The sequence below is a fragment of the Rhipicephalus microplus genome, chromosome 10, assembly GCF_043290135.1.
Source record: "Rhipicephalus microplus isolate Deutch F79 chromosome 10, USDA_Rmic, whole genome shotgun sequence".
NCBI classification, from domain to species: domain Eukaryota; kingdom Metazoa; phylum Arthropoda; class Arachnida; order Ixodida; family Ixodidae; genus Rhipicephalus; species Rhipicephalus microplus.
Window position 1 is genome coordinate 26,200,170 of NC_134709.1, and position 27,830 is coordinate 26,227,999.

Consider the following 27,830-nt stretch of genomic DNA (forward strand, 5'->3'; position numbering starts at 1 on the left):
ATTATTGAACCTGAAAATTTCCCAGGCTGGAAATCATTACATTCCAAGCTGGGTTATGGAACCTGGAAAGTTTTCCGGGCTGGCAATATTTTTCATTTCCAGCTAGAATTTCCAGCCTGGAAAGATTTCCAGGCTCCATAACCCCAGCTGGAAATGGGAACCATTTTCACCTGGGGCACGAGCACTCGGCTGCGTTCATAAGTGAAAGCTTTTTTTTTTGCTTATTTGTAGCGTGAATGACACTCCTTTAACTGTGGACGGCCTGAAGATCATGCTGAAAGTTTTCGGTCCGATGTTTTTTTGTTGAACTCAAACTCTGAGACTTCAAAAGATCAGGAGTACGCAAATGAGTACGATCACATGTTCAGACAACCGTTCAATTTTCTGGATTCATAATTTCTATGCGTTTGTTTTTAAGTGCAGAAAGTCAAATAACACAGTTTTGCAAAAGCTTTTTTTATTGGGGCATTCTTGGGACTGATGAGGGTGTGCACGATCTGCTGAGACTATTTCAAGAGGTGATCATGCCTGTCGTTACAAAATAGTATATTGCGTTATGTGAACGTTCATCGACACTTGATTGATTTGATTGATTTGTGGGGTTTAACGTCCCAAAACCACCATATGATTATGAGAGACGCCGTAGTGGAGGACTCCGGAAATTTCGACCACCTGGGGTTCTTTAACGTGCGCCCAAATCTGAGCACACGGGCCTACGACATTTCCGCCTCCATCGGAAATGCAGCCGCCACAGCCGGGATTTGAACCCGCGACCTGCGGGTCAGCAGCCGAGTACCTTAGCCACTAGACCACCACGGCGGGGCGTTCACCAACACTTGCCCATGTGTTAACACATACCCTGCGAAAGCAGTCACCAGAAAAAAAAAACGTACTTGCCTGAGTGTTTGCAGGCCACCAAGCATGTTTGGGAAGCAAAATAGGGGGGTCGATCTCGCAGGACCCGAGAGCTTCTTTGCATCCGCCAGACAGAAGGTTGGAAAGCCAGAAACTAAACGTCATCATAATGCGTGGCACACTTCACCTGGTTTACCGATACACTCGTTCGCAGATGGCACAATATCTTGCTAACGCCAATTCTGAAACTCCACCACATGACATCGTGAACACAATTACAGATGCTACCTCAAATTGCAAGGGAGGATTTTTTGGAGTAATTCGGAGCAGATAACAGACTGAAAACGTGAGCTACAAGGGCCAGTGTGCAATCAGTATTACATTACTAATTACAGCGGTGTAATACATTGAGCATGGTAGTACCATAGACTGCTAAACACGATTGCCAGAAAGCCGAGGCAATGTTTATAATAGAAGCGTTCTGTCAACTTCCATCTTTCCTTCGCTTGACTAAAAAGATAACGGTGATCCGTATATGCACTAATTTTGGACAGCTGCAGTCAACTTGATTGGAGTGACAATTTTCTTTGTTAGTGTAATTCAGGTTTTTTTTAATATTAGTAAGAACTCTCCAAGGCTGAGCCTCCGAGATTCTTAGAACTTACAAAAGCAAGTTCTATGACTCTCGTTACAAAATTTCAATTAAAGCAAAGCGAAGATAATCCCCACAAAACTGAAGCACTTAATAAAAGTTCAATGAACGCGGTAAGAAAATTCTATATTAACAAACAAGTAAGTTCAAGGCATTCAAATAACATGTCCGAATGCGGGTGAGCGGTGCAGTAGGTTAAGATATCAGGGTAGTCTAACCAACACGTTGAGGTTCAGCGATGATGAGCCAACCGGAATGCGGTGGCTCCGGCTTTAGGACGCGGGGTGGTTGGTGAGGAGTGAACGCTGTTGGCTGGCGACGCATCGTGAAGTCAGAAGAACCTGACCAGGCAGCTGGGCGCACAGCTTGCGCCCGTAGCGCGAGGGCTGTAGCTCGCTTGTCAGCATCGAAGTCCACGGGCCCTGTGCTGTGCAGTTCAGGACCCGATGGTCATGGCCTTATCGAGCGGGAACGCGACGGCAGGAGGCCCCGGCCTGTTGAAGTCTTCGAGGCTCGGGTCCGACACCCGATGGCCCATCTTCAGCACCCGGTACGATGACAACATTCCCGCGCCCACATCCTCTTCGAACTCCCTGCTCTTCTTTGCCCGGGCTTCCTCTCTTGCTTGAACGCCGGCCCAATCGTCCCGTCCTGGTTGGTTACACGGACACTTCGTGGTTGCTGCAAATTTATTATGTTTTATTTTGCTCACGTGGTACCACGCGTCCTCGTGGATGCGACGCCTGCACCGCCGCTGTCCTCGTCGTCGTCGTCGTAGCATTGCACGTGCACTCTGTCATGTCTTCCCTTTCGTTTCATTTTTTGAAGTGCACGCCTTTTCAAAGGCGTGCACTTCAAACGCGCACTCCACTCATGACAGTTAAATACAATATCAACTAGAACTAACAGACTAAGATGCCAAGAGAAGTATAGGGCATCTTATTAAACGTAACTAACGTAACGTGAATGCAATGCCTTAGATTTTTATCTCTACTAAGCTGCTTTATTTAAACTCGAACTAGCAGGTACAGCATACACAACTGCCTGAGATAACCATGTTATGTCGCTATGAACTAAACTTCCAAAGGCAGCGTTGACTGACGCAAGTGTTTGTGTCGAAACTAGGCCAACATGACACGAACTGAAGACCGGAAACTGCAGTATTACTTAGCCCTGAATCGTTTCACTTTATTCCGTGAGCACTTTACTCTTGTTACTCAATGCCAATGTGCTTACGCGAGAAATTCTAGATCTTCGAGGAAAAGTCTATAATACGCAGTGGGCACTAGAAGGGCTTTGAAACAGTGCCACCTGGGAAACGTCGTCTTCCATGAAGGAGGGGCTGGAAGACTTGCAGAGACCAATGATGTTGTCCCTAGCATGCGACAGGTGCGAAGATTCACCAGTTGGAAGCAAGCCGCCTTCATGTGGATAGATCGATGTACAGCGCTCCTGTATTGAAGAAACCAGAAAATTTATTATACGTAGCTGGTATGTACAACTGCGAGATAACTGCATCATGCCATTACGAATCTGCTTACTACATATACCATTTAGGCATGTGCAAATAGTATAGCACCTGGAATATTCAAACGAATGTGACAGTATTCGAATTCGCTACGACAAGGATTTCAATTATTGGTCACTTCGAAGAACTCGAAACAAAAGAATCGACATAAACCACGTGTATCCCTCTGATGGTTGTTTCACTGCAGTATTGAGGTGCCATTACGAGATTACACTTATCCAGGATGAATCAAGACTGCGGCGAAGGCCCCTTTCAAGATTTATTCATCATTTTCTACGTTTGAGACCTCATTACCGGCTTATATGACCCAAACATAGCAAATTGAAATCGCGCACACGTTTTGCAGGTCAACACTTGCAATATAGGGAGAGTCAAATGCTGCCACTATTCAAAGTTGCTTCACCTCAAAAAATTCGCTTCCACTTCCCTTCAAAGGTTCAAAAAGAATGAGATTTGTACACAAGTTTTGTTCGCACAATATTTCGGAGGTTAGTAGCGTCATGACAGGTTTGCTTTTTTTTCTTTACAATATGCAAAATATACTATACAAATTCAATTCGAAATCATACGACTAAGTCGCCATTTGCTCCAAATTCGCTTTGAACTTAAAATTTACTGTTCCAACATGCCTAGTAGTGTTGACTGATGCAAGTGGTTGCATATAAATCTCACCAACATGGCACAGACCGAGCACTAGAAAATAGGGCTAAGCAATGCACAAACTTGTCGCGCTATGTAGAAGTACTTCTTGAGCGCTATGTAGAAGTATTTATCGATATGTGGGGTTTACAGTCACAAAACCATAGTACCGCCATATGATTGTGAGAGACGCCGAAATGCAGGGCTCCGGAAATTTCGACCTCCTGGGGTTCTTGAACGTGCACCCAAATCTGAGCACACTGGCCTACAGCATTTCCGCTTTCATCGAAAATGCAGTCGCCGAAATCCGGGATTCGATCCTGTGACCTGGGGGTCAGCAGCCAAGTAACTTAGCCACTAGACCACCGCGGTGCGCTATTTTACAAGAATAGGTAACTGGGAGAGACAATTACTAAGAATGCATTCTAGAAAGTTTTCAGAATGCGCACACCATACTAGGAGTTAAGGCAAAGACACGCAACCCACGTGGACGATATAAAGAAGTGGAAAAAGAAATGTTGAGTCCTTAACCTTTCTTCGGCATGAAACAACTAGCCTAACAACACGCAACGCGTTCCAGTTAAACACTCAGCTTATTGACAAGCGGTTTTTCACAAGGAAATCGCACTCGTCATAAAATAGGTCGACATGACAAGTACTCGAAACCTTTGTTTCGAAAGCAAACCAAAAATTTGTTTCGAAAAATTCGCCCACAAGGAAAGTTTTTTGAGGGGAATAGTAGGGGGTGCTACCCGATCGTTTTACTTTTCTGCTGCATACTGTATATATTTTCTTGAACTTTTTTAAGTCGCATTTGTGTATGTGTAACATCTTTGATGTGCACTCCTGAGTGAAGGAGAACGGAAATTTGGGCACGTAGGTTGTTATTCCATCTTGAAAACGGAGCCACAACATGAGGACGAAGAGACAACGTGACAGGCATTGTTCCTTTCATCGTCGTCCTCCTATTGTTGCACTGTTTTCAAGAAGCACTTGGGTTAGCCTTGGTGTATGTGTATGTGGGTGCATTCCTCGCCAATGGCCAGAGTGGAAAGTGTGGTTGTTTGTCTCCTTCTGTTAACATCATTCTCGTAACTCAACGTAGATGTACACATAGATAGTCTCTGCAGATCTCAGAGCAATGTTCCATTAAGAGAACGCAGTTGGTTCCAACACGCAGAAGAAACGCCGTCAACTGAGAGACGGCCTTTCATGTGCTTTATCTCTGGTGGAGCTTGTGGGATTGCATGCGCCTTGCGTGCAGCAGCGGCAGATAAAAAAATGGCAGCATATGCACGGGTTGAATGATGGAGAGGGTGGAGAGGGGTGCGAAGCATCCAACCGTCCATTCGTTCTTGCTTCCATCTATCCGTCTGTGTGACCATCCGTGCGTCCGTCGGTGTTACCATTCGTACGTCCGTCTTTTCGTGTGTCCACACGTCCACTCGTGCGTCCGTCCCTACGTTCGTCCATGCATCCACCCCTGCGTCTGTCCATGCGTCCGTGCAGCCATCCGTGCGTCTGTCCATGCATCTGTCTGTACGTCTGTTCGCCCATCTAGTCAACACACCAAGTACTACCATCTCGCATCTCTACATCATATATGCGTCTGTATGTGTGACCATCCGTGCATCCATCCGCCCGTACTGGCGTGCGTCCGTCCCTGCGTCCGTCCATGCGTCCGTCCGTCCATACACCTGTCTGTGTGTCCGCTCGTCCATGTAGTCAATACACCAAGTACCACCATCTCGCATCTTTTCATCATATATTCCGCATATAGAAAAACCGCCATCCAGCGGACATTCCAAGGACTAAACGAGAGGTGACACACGCACACTTTCTTACGGTTTGCGCTTCGTGTCTACTTCCCACCTTTAACCACCTCAATTTCACGGTACATACTAGTCACTCTATTCATGGCACTGCGGCCCAACGCTCGCTAAACCTTTCTAAAACCAAGGAGGTTACGCCCAGCGAGTATAACCTAGCAACCCTTTCTTGTCAGATAGTGCTCAACGTACATGCCAATGGCTGCTAATTGGGAATGAGAGACAGGAGAATTGGGCTTTTAGTTGACGCACACGCTACGAATTTTTTATTGTTCAACAACGCACAGGAGAGATCTCCCACCGGCCCCACCTTGCAGGTAAAGCGTAAGACTGGTTACGCACTACGACTGCGACGAGGGACGAACGGGTGCCGCTTTAGGGAGCTTCGCCACTGAAAGTACAGCCACCTGTCGTTCATGGCAAGACGTGACGCGCCTGTTCTACAGCCCACAACATATTCCAGGCGTTTCGAGCGCACACTGCAACACCTTGAGACACGTCTCCCTCATTTGTAGACTTTCGAGCACCATTTCTGTGCACCACTGGCAGAGAAACGGCCACGAACTTCAAACTAATAGTAAAATACGCATTCTTAACTTGTTTACTAGAGTTCTTTTATATCACTTGTAGTTGAAATGTTTTGCTACATGCTAATGTTTTGGCGTAGACAGGACAGTGCTTATCAAGACGTTTGACGTGTGGAGTTTCGGCAGAAACTTTTCAGAAATGGTCATTGCTCGCAGATAATTACCGCTCATTATTGGAGTGTTGTTGAATGTAGTTTACGAAGGAAAATGTATATATTTAACACTTCATTTGTAGAAATGTAGAAATTTAACACTTCCTCTTACCTTTAGTTTGGGCTCCGTGACCTTAGCACTGTATTGCGTATATTAGGCGTTTATAGACAGACAATAGTAATGCATCTCACGAAGGGACAGTGTAATGGTGCACTACGTCAATGAGCAGCCGGAGCATAATCAAAAACTCCTTGAACAACTTCACGCTAGAAGCACTTGATCAAGGGAGCAGAAACACAAAGTTTCGAAGGAGAGACACGTTCGACATAGACTTATGTGGAGACATACACGGCATCAACGGAATATCAAGAGCAAATGTAGCCTATAGGACATATACTAGAAAATCAAATTTAAAGTGCATGACCGGCGACGCGGCGAGATGCGGAGCCTCTCGCTGCACCGACGTCAACGCGATAACAATGTATATGGATCTACATACCGAGGATGGTTGGCATGTGCCAGCAACCAGCACACCAGGCGCGCGCCAGCACACACACCAGGCGTGAGCCAGCAACCAGCGCTGGCTGGTTGGCCAACGACGATGGCTGGCACACGCCTTGCTGGTACACGCCTTGCGCTACCTGCTATTTCTTCCTCCGTGCCTGCGGCTTTGCGTGTGCTGGCAGTGCTTGCTCTCAGTGCAGTGCCCGCTCTCGTGCACACACGTGCCGCGTACGTCACTTCTGCGTGGTCACGTGGTCAGCAGAGTTTACTTTGCCACCGGAACTGCTCCTGCCTAACTCTGCGCTCTCTGAAATGGAACATGCGACCGGGCTCTCTAGAAGCAGATTTAAATAAATAACCATCCTGCACTCGCGCAAATGAGGTTTTCAAGAGGATCATAAGGTACCCATTGCAACAACAACAGCAACAACAACAAAAATGCAAACAATGCACACAATTGCGTGTCAGTGCTCCTATAAATTACTACACAAACGTACCTCTGATGCTAGGAAATTTGGCAGTGCTATAGGAAACTATGGCGAGTGGTAATATATTATGATCGTGCTGCACCCTTGCTAGTCCATCGTTGTCTCACCTGCCACGTTGGAGCTATTAACGGAACTTGCTGCAGGGAAGTCAGTTTCATCGGTCCTTGCTGGATCGCTGGCGGTGCGCCTATGCAAGCTTCTCCGTCAGGCAGTCCATGGTCCAGACGTCCTTGCAAAACCGCATTGACATGTCTCTTAAGTAACAATGAGAAATTAAAATTTAAGATTCCATTTTCCAAAAGTACGGCAAGACTACAAGCATGTTGGACACAAAGTTGTTAATGCAGACCTGAATTTACAACCGCAAAGGGGTCTGCATTCGACTCCCACCTAAATGCACCCACTGGGGCCTTCGTTCTAATGCTGATTGGCGTAACACCAGAGCTGCCAAACCACTGCGTCCGAGTGTCATGAAAAGCCTGGGTGTTTCAGCACAGCTGTGAATGAACAAAGTCTAACGTTGTACGAAGTTTTAAAACTTGTTGCCAATTGTCTGAAAGGGGCGGCGTCACAGTCAACTACCCGGTGCGTGGTTTAAAGCAATTCAGCAAAATATTAGTATTGCGCCTGCACGTTATATATCAAAACTAGTTTGTAGAAGAATATTAACGCGATAGCATTAAAAAGCTCGTTTTGCACAAACTTCGGCGTCGGTGTCGTTGCTTGTGAGCGAAAAGTTATCTAGCGCGTGACCGAGAAATCAAGAAAGATGCACAAAGTAATTGATAAAATTTGGGTACGATTAGAGATCGAACACGGGTCGTTTGCGTCACAAGCGGGTGTAGTACAACACAGCCACACGCTTGCTTGTGTGTACAATGAAAATAACTTCATTTGCGTGGAAATGCAGCGAAAATAACTTCCATACCTTACAAACACACGCTTCCTATACACATGCTTGCAAACACAACATAGTCTTGCAGTAATGATGTGTTGTACAAGCGTGCATTTCCATCGTGAGTCAGAACACGTGATTATTACGATTTCGTGGTTTAAAGCCGGTCACCCACGCGACAAAATGCCATTTCCTTAAGGTCACCAAGTGAGTGCACAGCAAGCTCGAAAGGATTCGATGCAATAAAGTATCTGAAGTACACATTAGGGACAGTATATCACTACCGCATTGAACTCCAAAAGGTTAAGCCTAAGGATCATCTACATTTATTAAGTACAATTTAAGCCCCAAAGAGCCCGGCTATGTACGACCAAGACTTCCAGCAACCACCACTTTGTCATATCATATGCGAACGTCATGTTCTACACGAGGCAAAGCTGTTGCGCCGGTCAGTAACTCGGGCTTACTGAAATTTTTCTGGGCCGTAGTACTTGCGAGCTTCCTTTCACAAGACTCACTCGGACTCAAACTCAATAAAAGAAATATTACAGCATATACACGGAGTGAAAATGGGAATGTGTGGGGTGAAGCTGCCGAGGGTTTTATTGGTAAACTGTGAACCTCCGCCCGTCCACCGTTCCGCCTGGGAGTCTGTCCGTCCGTGCACCGTCTCACCTGGTTGTCTGTCCGTCCATCCACCGTTTCGCCTGGGCGTCCGTCCGTCCGTCCGTGCGTGCGTTGGTCAGTCAATGCGTCCATCCATGCATCGGTCAGTCAGTGCGTCCGTCCATGCGTCGGTCAGTCAGTGCGTCCGTCCATGCGTCGGTCAGTCAGTGCGTCCGTCCATGCGTCGGTCAGTCAGTGCGTCCATCAGTGCGTGCATCCATCCGTCCATCTGTGCGTCCATCCCTACGCACCTGCTGAGTGAGTCATAGAACTACGTGGTCAACTATGCAGAAAGACACGCATGCACAGCCCCACGGCTTACGGAGCTTAGCCCCTGAAAAATTGGGGGACCCTTAAGCTCTGCCCTTACGAATTGAACGCGATATTCTGTTCCTTGTGAGTACTTCAAACAACAGTGTATGCAATTTTTCGAACTTGCTCTGCACCCACAACATTGCCTTAAGGGTGCAGTATCGTGTGTGGCTTTTGAAGTTGGTGACTGGCTTTAGAGAATGACTTCATTATGATCGTCCCATGTTGTCACGCCGGATGGCAATGTACAGGCGTGAGCAAAAGTGCACAGACCACGGGATCGCGTGGCCGAAGGCATCGACGCGCTATGTGGCGACGAGATGCCTGCTGCGGTGCGCATGCGCGTCCCCTCGTATCGGTTGGCCTTTCATGACTCTTCGACGCAGATACGGTGCTCGTAACCAGAACGACAACTGGTTGTCACTGTCTTTGTTCTTTCAAATTTGCGTTTTCTTTTTTACGTAGCAGCTGCGATGGGACCGGTTCTAGCGTCGGGCTCGCATCGTTATGTATACCGGTTGATTAGCATAATTAGGCGTAACTAGCATCGCAATATCTGAATAATACAAGCGCACAAGATTAAGTTTTGACAGTTCCACTTGCCTTTATCGATGCAAGTTGCTTGGCGCTAAAGGTGAAGGCGTGTCCTAGGGTCATTATTTCCAGGTCTGCCAATCTCGTAATTTAGATATTTTGATGCATATCTTCAAAAAAATAAAACTAGGATATTACAGGATGCTCGATCACAGGGACACAAGACTGGGTATGTTTATCTACTTAAATTCGCTGAGCTCAAAGTAGACTTCCATTACCTTAGGTGTGTTTATTAGGAAGCCACCTAATTGCACCGATATATAGTCAAATTAATTTGATGGTGCCATGATCAACCATGCTTAGCCAGATTTCAGTATGCTTACCTTGGCGCTGCCTAAGCAGCTTTAATATGGATAATTATCCTAATTAGGTAACGTGAAATTGCAGGATCTTGGGTGTCTGATTGCATATCAGGTTAATTCATCAGCCATATTTAATACTTATCTTCACAAACACTAGACAAATTATCCTTATTAGTATAGAGTAGGTAAGATGTAACATCTAGTATCTGCCAGGGTTTAGCTTATCTGGCCTCCTGGGGAAGTCCAGTTAGAAAAATTGGTCGCGGTAAAATTCGCCTTGTTCGGGCTAGTTTCGCTTTGGGCAAATGATATGATAGCATGATCAACTATGCTTAGACATGGCCATACGTGTACATTTCACGTCCCATCTGGGTGCATTTATTGTGCTTATAAAAAAAATCCCAGCGTATCCACGGACTAAATGGTGATGAGTGGGGCGAAGTGTCCGCAAGTCTGTCTGCGCTTCCGGCTGTCCATTCATTGTTTCTTCGGTGCGTCCGTCCGCGCGTACGTCCATCAGCGCGTCCGTGCGCCCGTCCGTGCGTCCATCTGTGCGTCCATTCATCTCCGTCCATCCGTCCATCCATCCATCTGCTTTTGTCTGTCCGTCCGTGCCTGCGTGCATGGGTCCGCCCATCTAGTGAATACTCCAAGTACCACCATCTCACACCTTTTCATCATATGCTCATTATATAAAAGTACCGTCATCCGTTGATTGGTTGACTGATATGTGGGGTTTAACATCCAAAACCACCATATGATTATGAGAGACACCGTAATGGTGGGATCCGGAAATTTCGACCCCCTGATGTTCTTTAACCTGCACCCGAATATGAGCACACGGGCCTACAATATTTCCGCTTCCATCGAAAATGCAGCCGCCACAGCCGCGATTCGATCCCGCGACCTGCGGGTCAGCAGCCGAGTACCTTAGCCACTAGACCACCGCAGCGGGGCTACCGTCATCCAGCGGACATACCAAAGACTAAACGAGAGGTGGCTACCTACTACTACGACGACGGCTACTACTACTACTACTACTACTACTACATACATCGCGGACCCACGACCCACGGCATAAGGAGCTTCGCTCCTAAAAAACAGTCAGCTGCACTTTGCCTAATTAAATTTACGTCTTATCAGGCAATACCACGCAATTAGGCTTGATAAGATTAGGCTACAGTTACTTTGCCTGAACTAGGCTCATTTGAGTTTAACTTACCCTTACAAATTGAGTTTCATACAATAATACCTAGAGGGGAATCCGACGCTAGTGTCTAAGCGGGCTTCATCAACGGCGCTTGTACACCCATGAGAATTATGGAAACTATAGGCTTCGGATTCGCTTCGAATGCATTACGTTCTTGAGATTCGTGACGCTTCTTTAGCGAGTGTAAAACAGTTATATGAGCCTAAGAATTATCAAAATTTGCTTCATTTATTTGTCCGGAAGCTTTAGTGCAGAAATTTCTCGTTACCAGACCAAAAAAGAAAAAAAACCTGGGTGAATTCTACCATGAGGGTATGCATTGCTCTGCATTTGTGTTCCGAATTTGGCATCAAGATTTAATGAAGTATTTTTTACAATACTTGAAAACAAACACGCTTGTTTTTCTCTCAATAGTGTGCATTATTCATTTGTAGGAATTACAGTACAGTATTAAGTAATAAAAAACTGAATATTTCATCTTCCGCAATGCTATGGTGCGTCTGTTCAAGTGTTGCGCTCCCAACGCACCTCTAGTTTTGTTGTCAAGTCAGCGGAGCGTGACGGTGCGTTTACTTACCTTCATCCTTGCTTTGCAGTCGATTTAAAACGAGTTTAGGCAAGATACGCTCGTGAAAAACATGAACTCGTGGCAATATCCTGCACTGGCCCGAGACGCTCCATCTAAGCGCAGCGGTGAGTGGACGAGGCTTCGTTGACCTGTCAAATACGACTCGTTAGCACTAACGTCACAGTAAATCACGAGATCTGGTGATCTTCAACCTGTTCGAACAACAAAGGTGCTTCTTCAGCCCTTTTCACCGAACCTCGCTACACGCGATGCACAAAGAACGAAACTGAAACTGTAGAAAAAATGTCTGTAGACAATTTGCTAGCTAACCCTGTCCAATCCGAAGACTATACTTCCCATAATTCTCATGGAGATACAGGATCGCAGTGCCGAATTTCTCTTTAGGTACTACTGTATGAAACTCCATGGTCTTACCAAACAAAAGTTAAGCTGAGCTGAGAATACTTAATTTTGTGTGCTTGGCTTCATCAGATGTGGTGGTGCTAGGTATACACTTATGCTTATCAGCCAGTATAAATGACGCAAGCCCGGTGCTGGAACCAGCCCGCCGCACCCACTATGTTAAAAAGGTGCACGAATTCACTTAAAAATTTGATAGAGCAAAGAAAGCGAGACGCAGATGTTTTGGCTGCGAGCGCGATAACCACGTCAGAGAATCCCGTGAGGGGGCAGTCCATAAGAGTCTCACAAAATTACCTAGAGGGAAATCTGGCGCTAGTGGGCTACTGGAGGCATGGTAATGCCTGGATATGGGAGCTTCGGACTTCTCGTCCTCGTGTACACCCATCCTCGTGTCCATGCATCTGTCCGTCTGCTTGTCTGTCTGTCCGTGCGTGCGTCCGTCCACCCATCCGTCCATCTTGTGAATACTCCAAGTACCACTGTCTCGCATCTTTTCATCATATCCATTCAGCGGACATTCCAAGGCCTAAGCGAGAGGTGGCTACCAACTACTACAACTAATACACTACTGCTACATACATCGCGGACGAACGACGACGGCTTAAAGAGCTTCGCTCTTGAAAAAACAAACAAACAGAAAGCTGGACTTGGCCTAAATAGCTTACGCCTTATTCTATTTGGTAATAGCACGCAATTAGATTTGATAAGATTAGGCTACAGTTACTTTGACTTAAATAGGCTCATTAAAGTTCAACTTAACCTAAACCGACAAAAGTAAACTGAGCTGAGAACTTTGTGTGTTCAGCTTCATCAGCTATTGCCATGCTAGCGACACTTATGCTTATCAACCAGTACAAATGACGCAAGCCCGGCGCTGGAACCGGCCCCATCGCAGCCACTGCGTAAAAAAAAAAAAGAAAGGAACTGCACCGATTCACTTGAAGATACGATGGCGCAAAGAAAGCGGCGCCTTGTCTCTTTGGCTGCGAGTGCCATCCACGCGTCAATGTCACATGAGGGGACAGTCCATAGAGTCTCACAAAATTACCTAGAGGGAATTCTGGCGCTGGTGAGCTGCTGCATGCAAGGGAATACTATATGTGAGCTTCATACTTGACACGGATTAGTAAACTCCGAAGACTCGTCTGGCTTCACGTTAAAACGGTTTACTTCTTACTAAAAGAGCACCTGACGAGCTATTTATTTTTTGTCAGTGCCCAGAAATGTGTTTTATTTAACACTGCAACCTTCTGCGTCGATGTACAATTTTACGGAGCCTAAGAAGTAACCAACAGCAGCTAAACTTGGCAGGCAGATGAGAGATGACAAAGCGAGCGTGAATTCCCTCTGTCACTTTAGTTCGTCCTTTTTTTTTTTCGCCGTTTGGTTGTGCCGTCAAGGTTAGTGGACATTTATTTCAGAACACATTACGTGTGAATGAGATTGGCTTGTAAACTTTTCGTTTTAGTGAAGCATTATTTGCGCAGACGCATTCACTTTTGAGCCAAAGCCTCGTTCAACATCAACCAACACAAGCCTTGCAGACATATACCGTCATACCCAGCGCTCCCGAAAATTCGCATAGACGGTGGCGCTACATTTCCCCCTAGGTATTGTGGTGAGAAGCTATATGGCACAACCGATACGACGCCACGCGCATGCGCGACGCAGCAGGCGCCTTGTTGCCAGACGGCGCGTCGATGCCTTCTGCAACGCCACCTCGTATTCCGCACAATTTCGCTCACGCCAGTAGGCTTGTGCCACGCATTACTACGGCAATATTTTTTTTGTATTGCAAAGCATGTATACAGGACGCGCGTATTTGTACAGAATGAAAGTTGCTTTCACTGCATTTCGAGGCAGAGAAAGTTATTTTCACTGTATTCACAAGCAGATGCATGGCTGTGTGGTAGAACCAACGCTTGCCACGGAATTGTTAATTTATTTGGCATGTTTCTCGGTTTTTCAGTAATGAAAAAAATTTTTTCGTTCACAAACAATGATGCCGACGCCAGAATTTCTGCGAAACGAGCTCTTTAATGCTATCGCATTAATATCACTATTCACTCAGGCCCGACGTGAGTGACATATAGGTCGGCGTATGTCGATATGATAAGACCAAGCCCCCACGCATAAATGCTATCAACAAAATAAATGTGCCTAGCACGGCAACAGTAACTGCACAGCCCGACTGATAGCTCAGTATCAACGCAACAAATGGGATGCCAGTTAAGTCACTACGGTTGCTACTGGTGGTGGCACCCTTTAGGCACCCCTATACATCTTTCGACAAGCCCAGAGAACGATGGCTGTGATTAACAAAACTTGCACAGCAAGGCGACCCTTCACATTTAATGTATGCATCTGTTCTACTCATGGAAGTAGCGGATTCATGCTTACTCGATCGTTGCAATGCCAGCACGTCCACCACAAAGGCTTCGTCGGCGATAGTGCGCAAAATACGCCGAAGTACACATACATCCAGTGTATTGCCTAACATCAAATTTACATGCCTTGTAATCTTTATCATTTTGATGCCACTATGTTTCTCTTGTTCATAGTTTATTATTTTCTTGTACCCCACTCCCCTCTGTAAAGCTATGTGCGATTGAGGGTAAAATAAATGAAATGAAATGAAAAATAGTAGCGCGAGGCGCGTCAGTAGGCCCGTCGATCATCGCTCCTGGAACGAAAGCGAAACTTGTTAGACGGTGAAAGCCCGCGTAATAAATAAACGCCATCTCACTAATCACTCTTTAGTGTGAAGCAACGGTTGGTCTATGAACAAAATAGAAGCTAAAAAAAGAAAAGAGCAAGGTGTAGCACGACAAAAAAGCAAAAAAAAAAACACGCGAAGCCCGAGTGACCAGTTTAGGGGTGCTGCGCCCGCAGCTGCTCTCTGACTCGACGTGTCGTGCAGACCTAAAGTGCTTGAAATTTCGGCAGACGTTGCCAGTTTCTTGAAGTGCGGCAACAAGCTGGCGAGGAAAACATCGGCACTAGCCGTATTGCGGCCCATGAACTAGATATTTACCCATCACAAAAATATGGGCACGAAATCACGGTTACGGAAGCTAGACGGACATTTCTGGTCGTCAGGTCCACTCCCTTGCCCACAGCGCTGACAAACCTATCTAGTACATGCCTAATTGTAAGCTTAGCCTGGAAGCTGCAGTGTACTCGCGCCTTTCTCACGGGGACTATGGGCTCAGATTGGCGGCATGGTACAACGAACCAGCTCACTAAAGTTCAAAGACACACCTGGCTTAAATTTCGGTTGAATCGGGAAAATTCAATAAGTGGCCGTATTTTGACCCGCCAAAAAGATGTTTACGCACAACGAAAAGGCCGGCACGAAATCACGGCTACGGAAGCTAGACTGGCATTCCTGGTCGTCGGGTCCACTCCATTGCCCACAGCGCTGACAAACCTATCTAGTACCTGCCTAATTGTAAGCTTAGCCTGAAAGTTGCACTTGCGCTTTTGTCGCGGGGAGTATACATAGACCCAGATTGGGGGCATGGTTCAACGAACGAGCTCACTGAAGTTCGAAGCAACCTGGCTTAAACTTCGGTTGAACTGGGAAACTATAGCGGGTCATGTTCCCTGAACACGCCTCGCCGGCCTGTCAAATTGGGGGGGGGGGGGGGGGTGGGGGGGGGGCTCACCGATTCCTTTGACGCCGAAGTTCGCAGTGGCCCTCGATAAATTCCAGGTGACGCGGTTTCGTGTACGGAGCCCGAGAAGTCCAGGTGAAGTCCCCCGGAACTGCCAAGTCCCCCAGAACTGCCAAGAAAAGGTGAAACGCGGCTCATACTAATACTATCGCACGCCCTCCGCCTGAACATCGCGTCCAGCCACCCAAGGTGCCGAAGAACTGCCGTCTACAAAACGCACACAGCGTGACGCGCCGCCAATGAAAAAATGAAATCCCGACGCCCGCGTGTAACACTAACAGCGATGCTGCGCATGCGTTGTTGCAGACAAATATGGTCACGCCATTACGTCACGATATCGTTCGTCGCCGTCTTATCGGTGAAATCTGCGTGCGGCGTATGTAGATGAACAAAAGCTAAATCGACGGATGATTGCAGGTCAGGCTCAGAATACACTAGAAGTTCCTAAACTGCAGGGCTCATTGATATGTGGGGTTTAACGTCCCAAAACCACCATATTATTATGAGAGAGGCCGTAGTGGAGGGCTCCGGAAATTTCGACAACCTGGGGTTCTTTAACGTGCACCCAAATCTGAGTACACGGCCCTACAACATTTCCGCCTCCATCGGAAATGCAGTAGCCGCAGCCGGGAATTGATCACGCGACCTGCGGGTCAGCAGCCGAGTACCTTAGCCACTAGACCACCGCGGCGGGGCTAAACTGCAGGGCTGTGCGGTCGCTTTTACGAGTACACCTTAATTTACAACCCAATTACCAGCACGACTAGCAACTATGCAACGAACATGAGCAAATAATGAAGCTATAATGATATTTGTGACCATTGCTCTAACTCTTGTGACGCCACCTTTTTCTTGAATTCGTTGCAATAAGAAACCACGTTCCGTTTCATCAACTCGTATACCTCAAATCCGTCGTTGTATGTTCTGAAGGTTGCGGGTTCGATACCAGCCTCGGTCAATATGAGGGCGAAACAACCACGTGTACTGCGTGACGTAGGTGCGTGTTAAAAAAAATGTTCAACTTTCCGGAGCCCTCCGCCACGACGTTTCTCAAGTTGTCTTTTTGACTCGTAAAACCAAAATTTAGGCTTCCTTAAAAGGTATTACTCGGGACATAGACAAGGAAAAGAAAAAAAATGCAGTGTTTCGCAACATATATTATTTTTAATGACTTTTAACAACTGCAATAAACTGCATTAGGAAGAATTATGTCGGATCCCTTGTTCAAAATGTAATGCGGCTGTGCAGCAAGCTGTAATATAGCGTTGATCGCATTGACGTAATGTCCACGAGTATACACATATACTTTAGCATGCCAGATGATAAATTGAATGGGTCATTTGTGGTCCGGTGGCGTAGCCGGAGGGGGGAGGGGGAGGGCGTTGCTTGCTGTGGGGTTTAACACCCCCAAACCACCATATGATTAAGAGAGACGCCGTAGTAGAGGGCTCCAGAAATTTCGACCACCTGGGGTTCATTAACGTGCACCCGAATCTGAGCACACGGGCCTACAGCATTTTCACCTCGGTCGAAAATGCAGCCGCCGCAGCTGGCATTCCATCCCGCCACCTGTTAGTGAGCAGCCGAGTACCTTACACACTATAGACCACCGCGGCGGGGCGCACAATTGAGAGAGCTTTAATTAATGTGTAAATCGCGGATTCACGTCCACCTGTGGCCTATGGGCATTCAAGGTGAGTGATTGGGTCAGTAGGTGATACACGTTTGTTTGCCGTCCGTGTTTTCTACCGCGTAGTATTATTTACTTAGTGCATTCACTGAGCAGCATTTCTTACCGCTTACAGACACTGTTCTTTTTTGTTTTTGTTTTAGGGGCGAAACTCCTTTTGCTCGGGACAAGTCCCTCGGCGCGCCGTATAGCCAACCGCTCATGACGATGAAGAGTGCGCGAGTTCTAGACCACACATTCTCCTTGTGCCATCACGGCACAGCACATGCAACGTACCCACTATATGCCATGACGATTACGCTGATGACGAAGAAGAAGAAGAAGAAGAAGAAGAAGAAGAAGAAGAAGAAGAAGAAGAAGAAGAAGAAGAAGAAGAAGAAGAAGAAGAAGAAGAAGAAGAAGAAGAAGAAGAAGAAGAAGAAGAAGAAGAAGAAGAAGAAGAAGACAGACAGACAACGACTGGCAAGTGCAGTGTATAACGTCTCGATATGCTCTACGATGCCTTTCATATGACTGGAAACAACCACGCAGTAACCACCATGGCTGATCATTTGCCAACTTCAGGCCAGACCTGATATTGCAAAACAGTAATAATGAAAGAAAAAACAAAATTAACAATTCAGCACAACTTACCGTTTTGTGACCAATAAACGTTGCATATAACTGTACATCACTTTGTCACTCATTTACATGCGTGAGTGGTCAATGTCGCGGGTGATTTACGACAACACCGAACGATCCCACTGCTCCGCTTAATCATCATCACTAACATCGTGGATATGCCATGTTTTTTTTTCGATTTTCTTTTAGCTGATACCTACAACGCCAACAACACTTGACAGGTAGCACAAACTTCAGTTGTCACACCACCGAAGCGTGCATGGAACCAACACCAGGGGGTGTTGATGGAACGCGCGCGGCTCTCTTTGCCGAGTGTTATGATTGCGCGCGTCGCGGACTGTAGTACGCGAATGCGTCACGCGCAAAGCGAGCGCAGACATACGCCGCTCTCTCCACTGTACAGTTCTCGGGCCGGGTTCGTACGGCCTTTTAATCGGCGCCCATCCTGCACGACCGAAAGAAGCAACGGTCACATCGCGGAACAGGTTGCATCTCCGGGAACACGTTGTTGGGGGTCGCCATCTTTCTCTCTCTCGGCTCGCCTGGGCTTGGCTGGCTGCCGACTTCGCGTCCACACTCGTGCGAACCACTGCTTTCCGTGTTACGTGAAGAAGGGCTTCTCTTTCTGCAGGGAGGGAGTCCGTTCTTCCATCGTTTCGTTCCTTTTTTCTGTTTCCTTTTGTGTGCGTGTGTGTGCTGTTTTGGAACTTGTGAGTTCTCCTTTCTGCTCCCTTTTTCTTTTGGCTTTTAATTTAGTCTTCTGCTCATCAAGCAAACGTACTCGCTGCTTCCTTCGCACGTCCGCTCTTTCAGAGGGTGTTGGATTTGTACCGTGCAGCACTGATGGAAGCCGTAGCCAGGTGACGTGTAGCCGAGTTTCTTTACTATAAGTACTTGACCTCCTGCACTAGTGCAGCCTCCCCCATCTTTTCTACCTATAGTAGCGTGGCCAGAAATGTTTTCCAGTAATAGAGGAGGGGGGAGGGGGTTCAATTATATTTTATGTTCGTGCGTGCACTCGTACGTGAGCGTGTGACATACGCAAGCAAAATAGAAAATTTTCGGGGGTTTGAACCTCCCTACCCTCTCTTTGGCTAAACCTCTGCCCCGAACTTCTAAAAAAAAATACTCGCTGTTCCTTTGTGACTCAGGTATAATACTTCATGCAAAAGAAAACGTCGTACAATAATTCTGACGTTTCTGAGATATATGCATTACGTCGCTACTTTGTTTTGATTGATTGAAAAACTTTATTAAAAAATATGGGAGGCAATGAAGCGGCAAGGGTGTGTACGTCTAGTCCAGGACTCCAATGGCCATTGCTGTGCGCTCAGCCTGATCCAAGATACACTTCTTGCTCTCCAAGTCGACTCGATTATTTTTTTATCGTAGGAGTAAAACATTCCGGACTTTAATTGTGCACTGACCATTGTTGTCTTGCCCTGACTTAGTTTCATCGGGTACTCTCTGTCACATGCTTAACATAATCAATTTTTCCACTGTTGATAGCCGCTTAGCCACGTGTGGATTGAATAATGGTTTACTGCTTGCTTTTTTGTTCTTGTCTTCGTTTTTCTATGTCAGCCGGAAGTGTTCGCTCTAATGAGCTTTTCTTCCGATTTCCTGAAGTTTGCAACACATTGTACAAATGCTCAATATCTGAACTCACGCCAACAAAAAAGAAAAAAAGAGGAGGGGGTAGAAGCATCACCAATATGCTAACGTAGCAGCATCTTGCCACTGTCCTCGCACTTTCCTTTTCGCGATTATTGTAAGCAATATACTCAATAAATTGAACTTTAGTATTAAGCAGATAGTCTGCACGAAATGCGGAACGGGTCCCGGAGGTATGCATGGCATCCTAAAGCACGCCATTATCATCGTCTGCTAGAAAGAGTCAGCAGAACACAAACCTTCGTGTCCAGGCACTGCCATACTAAAAAATTTTCACAGCTTTCCAATAATTCCGTATGTTTTATGTTCACGCAAGGTTCATGTGAAAATATGTGGAAAACATATGGACTCTGTATAGATCCAAACGTTTATTATGAGAATGGCACGCTTAACGTTTCAGTAGGTTACTAGGCTATGCCGATGATGTGTCTACTCAGTGTCAATCTATCAAGCTTTACAAATCTTCTAGGTTCACGAAATATAACTTAATTGAATGCGTTGATTGATTTGCGGGGTTTAACGTCCCAAAACCACTATATGATCATGAAAGACGCCGTAGTGGAGGGCTCCGGAAATTTCGACCACCTGGGGTTCTTTAACGTGCGCCCAAATCTGAGCACACGGGCCTACGACATTTCCGCCTCCATCGGAAATGCAGCCGCCGCAGCCGGGATTTGAACCCGCGACCTGCGGGTCAGCAGCCGAGTACCTTATCCACTAGACCACCTGAATGCGTTGCTAAATATATAACTGAATATGCATATATTTACTCTAAATATGATGTTATAGTAAGAAGTACATTCGTTTCCCAGAGCACATTGTTCGCCCTGAATAATTCAAGCTGACCTAAATATAACGATAAGTTTTGCGTCAAATATACTGCTAATGTGTGGAGTAAATTATTGCACGCAGCCACAGCTTGGATTCAATGCGAGTGAAGATTGGGTAACATTGGTTACTGCTGCTGATTTCCTGTTTACGATGCGATTTCTAACGACGCAAAGGCGACATTTTCAAAATCAACGAAGAAGGGTAAGCGCGAAGAGAGATCCAGAACCATGGAGGATCAGTTATGTGAACATCGTATAGCTTGATGGGGTATTTCACTGTAAAGCTTGCTGTTATAATCGATTTCCGTCAACTACACATAGTCCTTTTGCGGCGCAGTAGGTCATATGTAATAATAATAATAATAATAATAATAATAATAATAATAATAATAATAATAATAATAATAATAATAATAATAATGTCTAGGTTTACCGTCTCAAAACTGGTGCTCGTGTCACGCGTCTGTGCGAGAGCAGGCGACACTCAGCACGACCGGTGTCGCAGCCTTGTGTGGTCACGTGACCAAGCCGCCTACAATTCTACGTCACCACCCAACTCCGTGCCCAGAAACCGAAACCGAAAGCTGTCGACATAAACAAGGCTATATTACATTATTTAGCGATAATACATGAATATTGTTGCGCGTACCATGATCCGTGGAGCTATAAGAAACGCTTGCAGCAAATAACGCACACGCCACAAATTTTGCGGCACCACCCTGTAACTATGCTCATTTTTCAGCTTGTACGCGTCTTTGTTTGTTTTGTTTTTTCTGTGTGTGTGTGTGTGTGTGTGTGTGTGTGCGTGTGTGTGTGTGTGTGTGTGTGTCTTGTTGCAGAAGTTGACGGGCCTTATAGGGGCAATAAATTGAAACGATAAATTTTTTCTGACTGATAAATTATATTCTGAAAACTATAGTGTCGTTAGTTTCACCACCTTTCCGCAGCCCTCCACTACGGTGTCTCTCATAATCATATGGTGGTTTTGGCGCGTTAAAGCCCACAAATCATTCAACCAATCAATTTCACCACCTTAAGTTTACTATTATACGAGAAACTCAGCGTTAAAAGTATTACTTCTAAATGTTACTCCAAATCTCCGATGGGGACACCATAAATTCCAATGGAGTTTTTTTTTCTTCTTTTTGTTTTCGTAGTTCAGTCGCACAGGTTCGACAAAATTGCTTAAGACTTGGCATTCCAAACAATCTGGCTGCCTCAAAAGCCGATGATGTAATACATTTTAGCGTGTGTTTAATTACATGGTCAAAATATGTGACGTAACGGCGATTGGCACAGGAACTTCAATATGGGGTCGCCACTAGAATTTTCTGCTCGCGCGCTTTCCGGCTAGCCTAGCTTTTTTTCGCATCAACCGTTTCGGTTTTGTGAAGGGTTGTTCACTAATACGAGGAAAGACTCTTTTTTTTCCCTCTGAAGTCTTCCTTTAAGCTAACCGAGGTAACTCTTATTGGTTTGCCTTCATTATTATGTTGCTCAAACCACAAGAAAGAATGGGAAGAGGAGCATGTCATGCATGTGAGAATAAAACGACTTTCTTCTGAACCTCTTGGTGGAACTCTTCTTTCGCAAGAATGTTCAGATTGATTTCGTTCGATCAAGGATATAATAACGGAACGAAACTCACCCTCAGCGACGGAGCAGCACTGCGGCTCCCAACCAAGCTACAAACTGCTTTTTTAGCGTGGTGGTGTTTTCGGCATCGTGTAAAGAATGATTTACTAACACGATTTTTGTTGTATAGAGTGTCTGTAGAAACATAATGCATGTTGTGCATCGTATGCGTGCAATATAAAGCCATGTGTTGCGTGCGAATCGAAACAGCCGTCGACCGTTTGTGCTCGACTCACTCGCTGTACTTTGACAGTCCTGCACGGAATCCAAGTGTCGCGCGGTGCCCGTATCGTTCTCTCGCTGCTTCTCTCCTCCCGTCTCCCAAGCTACGGCGCGTTGCTGCCACCGCCCGCCGCAGTTGCTGCACGACGACTCTGAGCTACGTCCGCTTGCCTCGTAAGCAAAAAGCCTGTCCGAGCTCAGTGGTGCTGGCCAAGACGTGAACCGCTGCGACCATTCGAATTTGGGAGCCTGCTCGTGTGGGCTTCCTAATCGAAGCCTTTCATGAGCGCCTCCTGTCGCCGCTAGAGGATAACGTCCACCGTAGTCTTCTAAGCTTCGCCCCGGATAACGCGGATCTCTGAAGCTTCTGCAATGGTGTGCAGACGATTTTGTGCTGCCGTTTTTTTTTTCACCGCTTCGCCGATACTCCTCTCTCAGCGTGTATGACGGTTGTAGTGCGCGTTGGATTGTTCACTGCTTCGTCGATACTTGGACCACAGTGTGCCGGGAAGTCAAGTGCCGGAATGCTCGGTTTGTAGCTGCAGTATACTGCGTCGTTGCTGAAGGTGAGTTTTTGAAATTGTAAAGCTTGCTTTCCTGCCACGCGGTTTGAACAACTAATGGCGGCTTGTCGTTAAGTGCATATAGCCTGTTCAAGCGCGCGGTTTGCTTACACAATCACGTGGAAACAGCGTCTCCGCTTGAATCACGACAGGTGCCGCTATTGTTTGTTGAAACGTGCGGTGCAGAGAAGCGCCCTTGCGAATGATAAAAATGGTCCATTGGCCAAACGAAAATTATCTAACTTTTTTCTAGAAAAACCATCATTTCAAGGCGAAATCTGAGAAAATATCCACTATATATCTCCATGCGTCAAATGCTCCACTTTCTCCCTTGCTTGCTGTTTGATCAACTTAATAAGCAAACGGCTAGTAAGAGCTGTCACAAAGTAAAAGCGACCTATAAGCTGTACTGAGGGACGGCTACGTTATTATATTAACCAAGTTACGAATACAACTAGCTTTAATGTGCACTATGTCAAAGTTACTGTTACAGCCTGTCATTATGCCCGCATGAAGAAATAGCGGTAGCACTAGCAAATGAACTTAGGTTTCGTTACCCTTCACCCGAATATGTAATATACTGAAAAAAATTTTCCTATGGGCCAAACGTACTTGCGTGTCAGGGTCTGCGAACAAGTTGTTCGCAGACCCTGACGAAGACCGGCCCACCGGTCGACACCCGTTGGTAATAAAATTGAGTGTCTATATATATATATATATATATATATATATATATATATATATATATATATATATATATATATATATATATATATATATATATATATATATATATATATATATATATATATATATGCATCCGCCTCGCATGCAAGAGGTCCGTGGTTCAAATCCCGGTACCGCGCAGTTCCCAACCGGATTTAAAAAAAAATCCGCGTGTTGATGGAACTGCATTAAGAGGCCTGGTGTGCGGCCTCACCGGCAAACACCGCCGAGAACGCACTCCCTCACCAGAGAAGGATTGGCCACCCTGGTGCAGTATCTGGCCACTACCTCCCACATGCTTACGTCAAATAACTCACGGCCCTCAGTCCCCAGCAGCTGCGAAGCAACTGACCACGGCGGCGGTCAGATCTGCAACGCAGCAGAGGGTGCTAAGAATCTCTGGATCCGGACAGGCCGCCATTGGAACCTGAACTTGGCAACGTTTAACGCTAGAACCTTATCTAGTGAAGGAAGTCTAGCTGTACTATTCGAGGAGCTAGCGGGTGTTAAATGGGATATAATAAGCCTCAGTGAGGTTAGGAGGACAGATGAGGCCTATACGGTGCTACAGAATGGGCACGTCCTTTGCTACAGGGGCTTGGCAGACAGAAGAGAACTGGGAGTGGGGTTCCTAATTCACAGAAACATAGCTGGCAACATAGAGGAATACTATAGCATTAATGAAAGGGTGGTAGGTATCGTAATTAAACTGAATAAAAGATACAAAATGAAGGTAGTACAGGCTTACGCGCCTACATCCAGCCATGAAGACGCTTCAGTTGAAAGCTTCTATGAAGACGTGGAATCGGCAATGAGTAAGGTAAAAACACAGTATACTATAGTGATGGGCAACTTTAATGCAAAGGTAGGGAAGAAGCAGGCTGGAGACCAGGCAGTAGGAGATTATGGCATCGGCACTAGAAACGCCAGAGGAGAGCTACTAGTAGAATTCGCAGAACGCAATAATTTACGGATTTTGAATACCTTCTACCGAAAACGAGAAAACCGCAAGTGGACATGGAGGAGCCCTAATGGCGAAAATAAGAACGAAATAGACTTTATAATGAGTGCACACCCTGGAATCGTGCAGGATGTGGAAGTGGTTGGCAAGGTACGATGCAGTGACCATAGAATGGTACGGTCTCGAATTCGCCTAGACTTGAAGAAGGAACGACAGAAACTGATACGCAAGAAGCCAATCAATCAGCTAGCACTGAGAGGGAAAGTACAGGAATTCAGAGTGTCGCTGCAGAACAGGTACTCGGCTCTTAGTGAGGAAACCAACCTTAGCGTAGATACAATGAATGATAATCTGACGAGTATCATTACGGAGTGTGCAGTGGAAGTTGGAGGCAAGGTAGTAAGACAGGACACTGGCAAGCTTTCGCAGGAAACAAAGAACCTAATTAAGAAGCGTCAAATCATGAAAGTGTCAAGTACAACAGACAAAATAGAACTGGCAGAGCTTTCGAAGTTGATTAATAGACGTAAGGTATGCGATGTAAGAAGGTATAACATGGAGAGAATTTAACCCGCTCTGAAAAATGGAGGAAGTGTCAAAGCATTGAAGAGGAAACTTGGGATAGGCAAAAGTCGGATGTATGCACTAAGGGACAAAGAAGGCAAAATAACTACCAATATGGATAGGATAGTTAAAATAGCGGAGGAGTTTTACAGAGATCTGTACAGTAGCCGAGACAACCACGACCTTAATACTATAAGAACTAGCAGTAACCCAGACGACACCCCACCGGTAATGATAGAAGAAGTCAGAAAAGCTTTGGAGAGCATGCACAGAGGCAAAGCTGCTGGTGAGGATCGGGTAACATCAGATCTGCTGAAAGATGGAGGACAGATTGTGTTAGAAAAACTAGCCACTCTATTTACGAGGTGTCTCCTGACGGGAAAAGTACCAGAGTCTTGGAAGAACGCTAACATCATCTTAATACATAAGAAAGGAGATGACAAGGACTTGAAGAATTACAGGCCGATCAGCTTGCTCTCTGCAGTATACAAGCTATTTACAAAGGTAATTGCTAACAGAGTAAAGAAAACATTAGAATTCAATCAACCAAAGGAACAAGCAGGATTTCGAACAGGCTACTCAACAATTGACCACATTCATACTATAAATCAGGTAATAGAGAAATGCTCAGAGTATAACCAACCACTATACATAGCCTTCATAGATTACGAGAAGGCGTTTGATTCAGTAGAAATATCATCCGTCATGCAAACACTGCGGAATCAGGGCGTAGATGAAGTATATATAAACATTCTGGAAGAAATCTACAGGGGATCAACTGCTACCATAGTGCTTCATAAAGAAAGCAACAGAATACCAATCAAGAAGGGTGTAAGGCAGGGGGACACAATTTCCCCAATGCTATTTACCGCGTGCTTACAGGAGGTTTTCAGAAGCCTAGAATGGGAACAGTTAGGGATAAGAATCAATGGAGAATACCTTAGTAACCTGCGCTTCGCCGATGACATTGCATTGCTGAGTAACTCGGGGGACGAATTGCAACTCATGATTACGGAGTTAGACAAGGAGAGCAGAAAGGTGGGTCTTAAAATTAATCTGCAGAAAACGAAAGTAATGTACAACAACCTCGGCAAGGAGCAGCGCTTCGAGATAGGTAATAGTGCACTTGAAGTTGTAAAAGACTATGTCTACTTAGGGCAGGTAATAACCGCAGAGCCGAACCACGAGATTGAAGTAACTAGAAGAATAAGAATGGGGTGGAGCACATTCGGCAAGCACTCTCAAATTATGACAGGTAGATTGCCACTATCCCTCAAGAGGAAGGTATATAACAGCTGTATCTTGCCGGTACTTAGCTACGGAGCAGAAACCTGGAGACTTACAAAGATGGTTCAGCTTAAATTGAGGACGATGCAGCGAGCAATGGCAAGAAAAATGGTAGGTGTAACCTTAAGAGACAAGAAGAGAGCAGAGTGGATTAGGGAACAAACGGGGGTTAAGGATATCATAGCTGAAATCAAGAAGAAGAAATGGACATGGGCAGGGCATGTAGCGCGTAGACAGGATAACCGCTGGTCATTAAGGGTAACTGACTGGATTCCCAGAGAAGGGAAGCGGGTTAGGGGGAGACAGAAGGTTAGGTGGGCAGATGAGATTAAGAAATTTGCGGGTATAAATTGGCAGCAGCAAGCACAGGACCGGGTTAACTGGCGGAACATGGGAGAGGTCTTTGTCCTGCAGTGGACGTAGTCAGGCTGATGATGATATATATATATATATATATATATATATATATATATATATATATATATATATATATATATATATATATATATATATCAACAAGGATAAATATATATATTTCCCAACAGTTTCGGGAGGGGTCCTCCCTTCATCAGGGGATGAGTTATACTGACATGAGCTTCCAAACTTCCTTGCTGCCACGTCCCTCTCGCCTTGAAAGACGTTTGCGAGAGTAAGAGGGAACTAGAAAAAGGAAAAAAAAAACGAAAAAGGGGGAGAAAAAAGACTAAAAAAGAAAGAATATATATATATATATACATATATATATATATATATATATATATATATAGGGAGAGAGAGAGAGAGAGAGAAGGGAGCATTTCACGATATGACTGAAGCCTTCCGGGCCAGCCCGACAACAGATGATAACGCCAGAGCACGTGGTAGGTTTTAAGGTATTAAGGTATTCCAGATTTGGTTTTAGAATCTTCTACGTGAGCCCATAGAGTTTCCTACAAATACACTATAGAAAAAACTATAGCGCTAGTGTCTATGGGAGCTTCAACGCAGGGCGCTTCAGCGAGCATGGGAATTATGGGTAGTACACGAATTTGTCTATACAGCCTTCGTACTTTACGTTCCTTTTGGCTCCGCGTTGCTTGAAGCTGCTGTGTCACGAAATCGGCCAATGTTCAGAAGTTGCGCTTCACTACCCTAATCATTTAGACTTACCATTTCAAATCGAGTCTCGCAGTTCA

General features: G+C 45.6%; 1 long non-coding RNA gene across 1 annotated transcript; it reads right to left on the reverse strand.

The window, feature by feature from the left end:
- Positions 1-10,355: 10,355 nt before the first annotated feature.
- LOC142774192 (uncharacterized) lies at positions 10,356-16,107 on the reverse strand. The gene is made up of 2 exons (XR_012886354.1): positions 15,874-16,107; positions 10,356-10,619 (listed from the first exon to the last, which is right to left on the reverse strand). It is a non-coding gene; the product is annotated as an uncharacterized LOC142774192 (long non-coding RNA).
- Between the last annotated feature and the right edge of the window lie 11,723 nt (positions 16,108-27,830).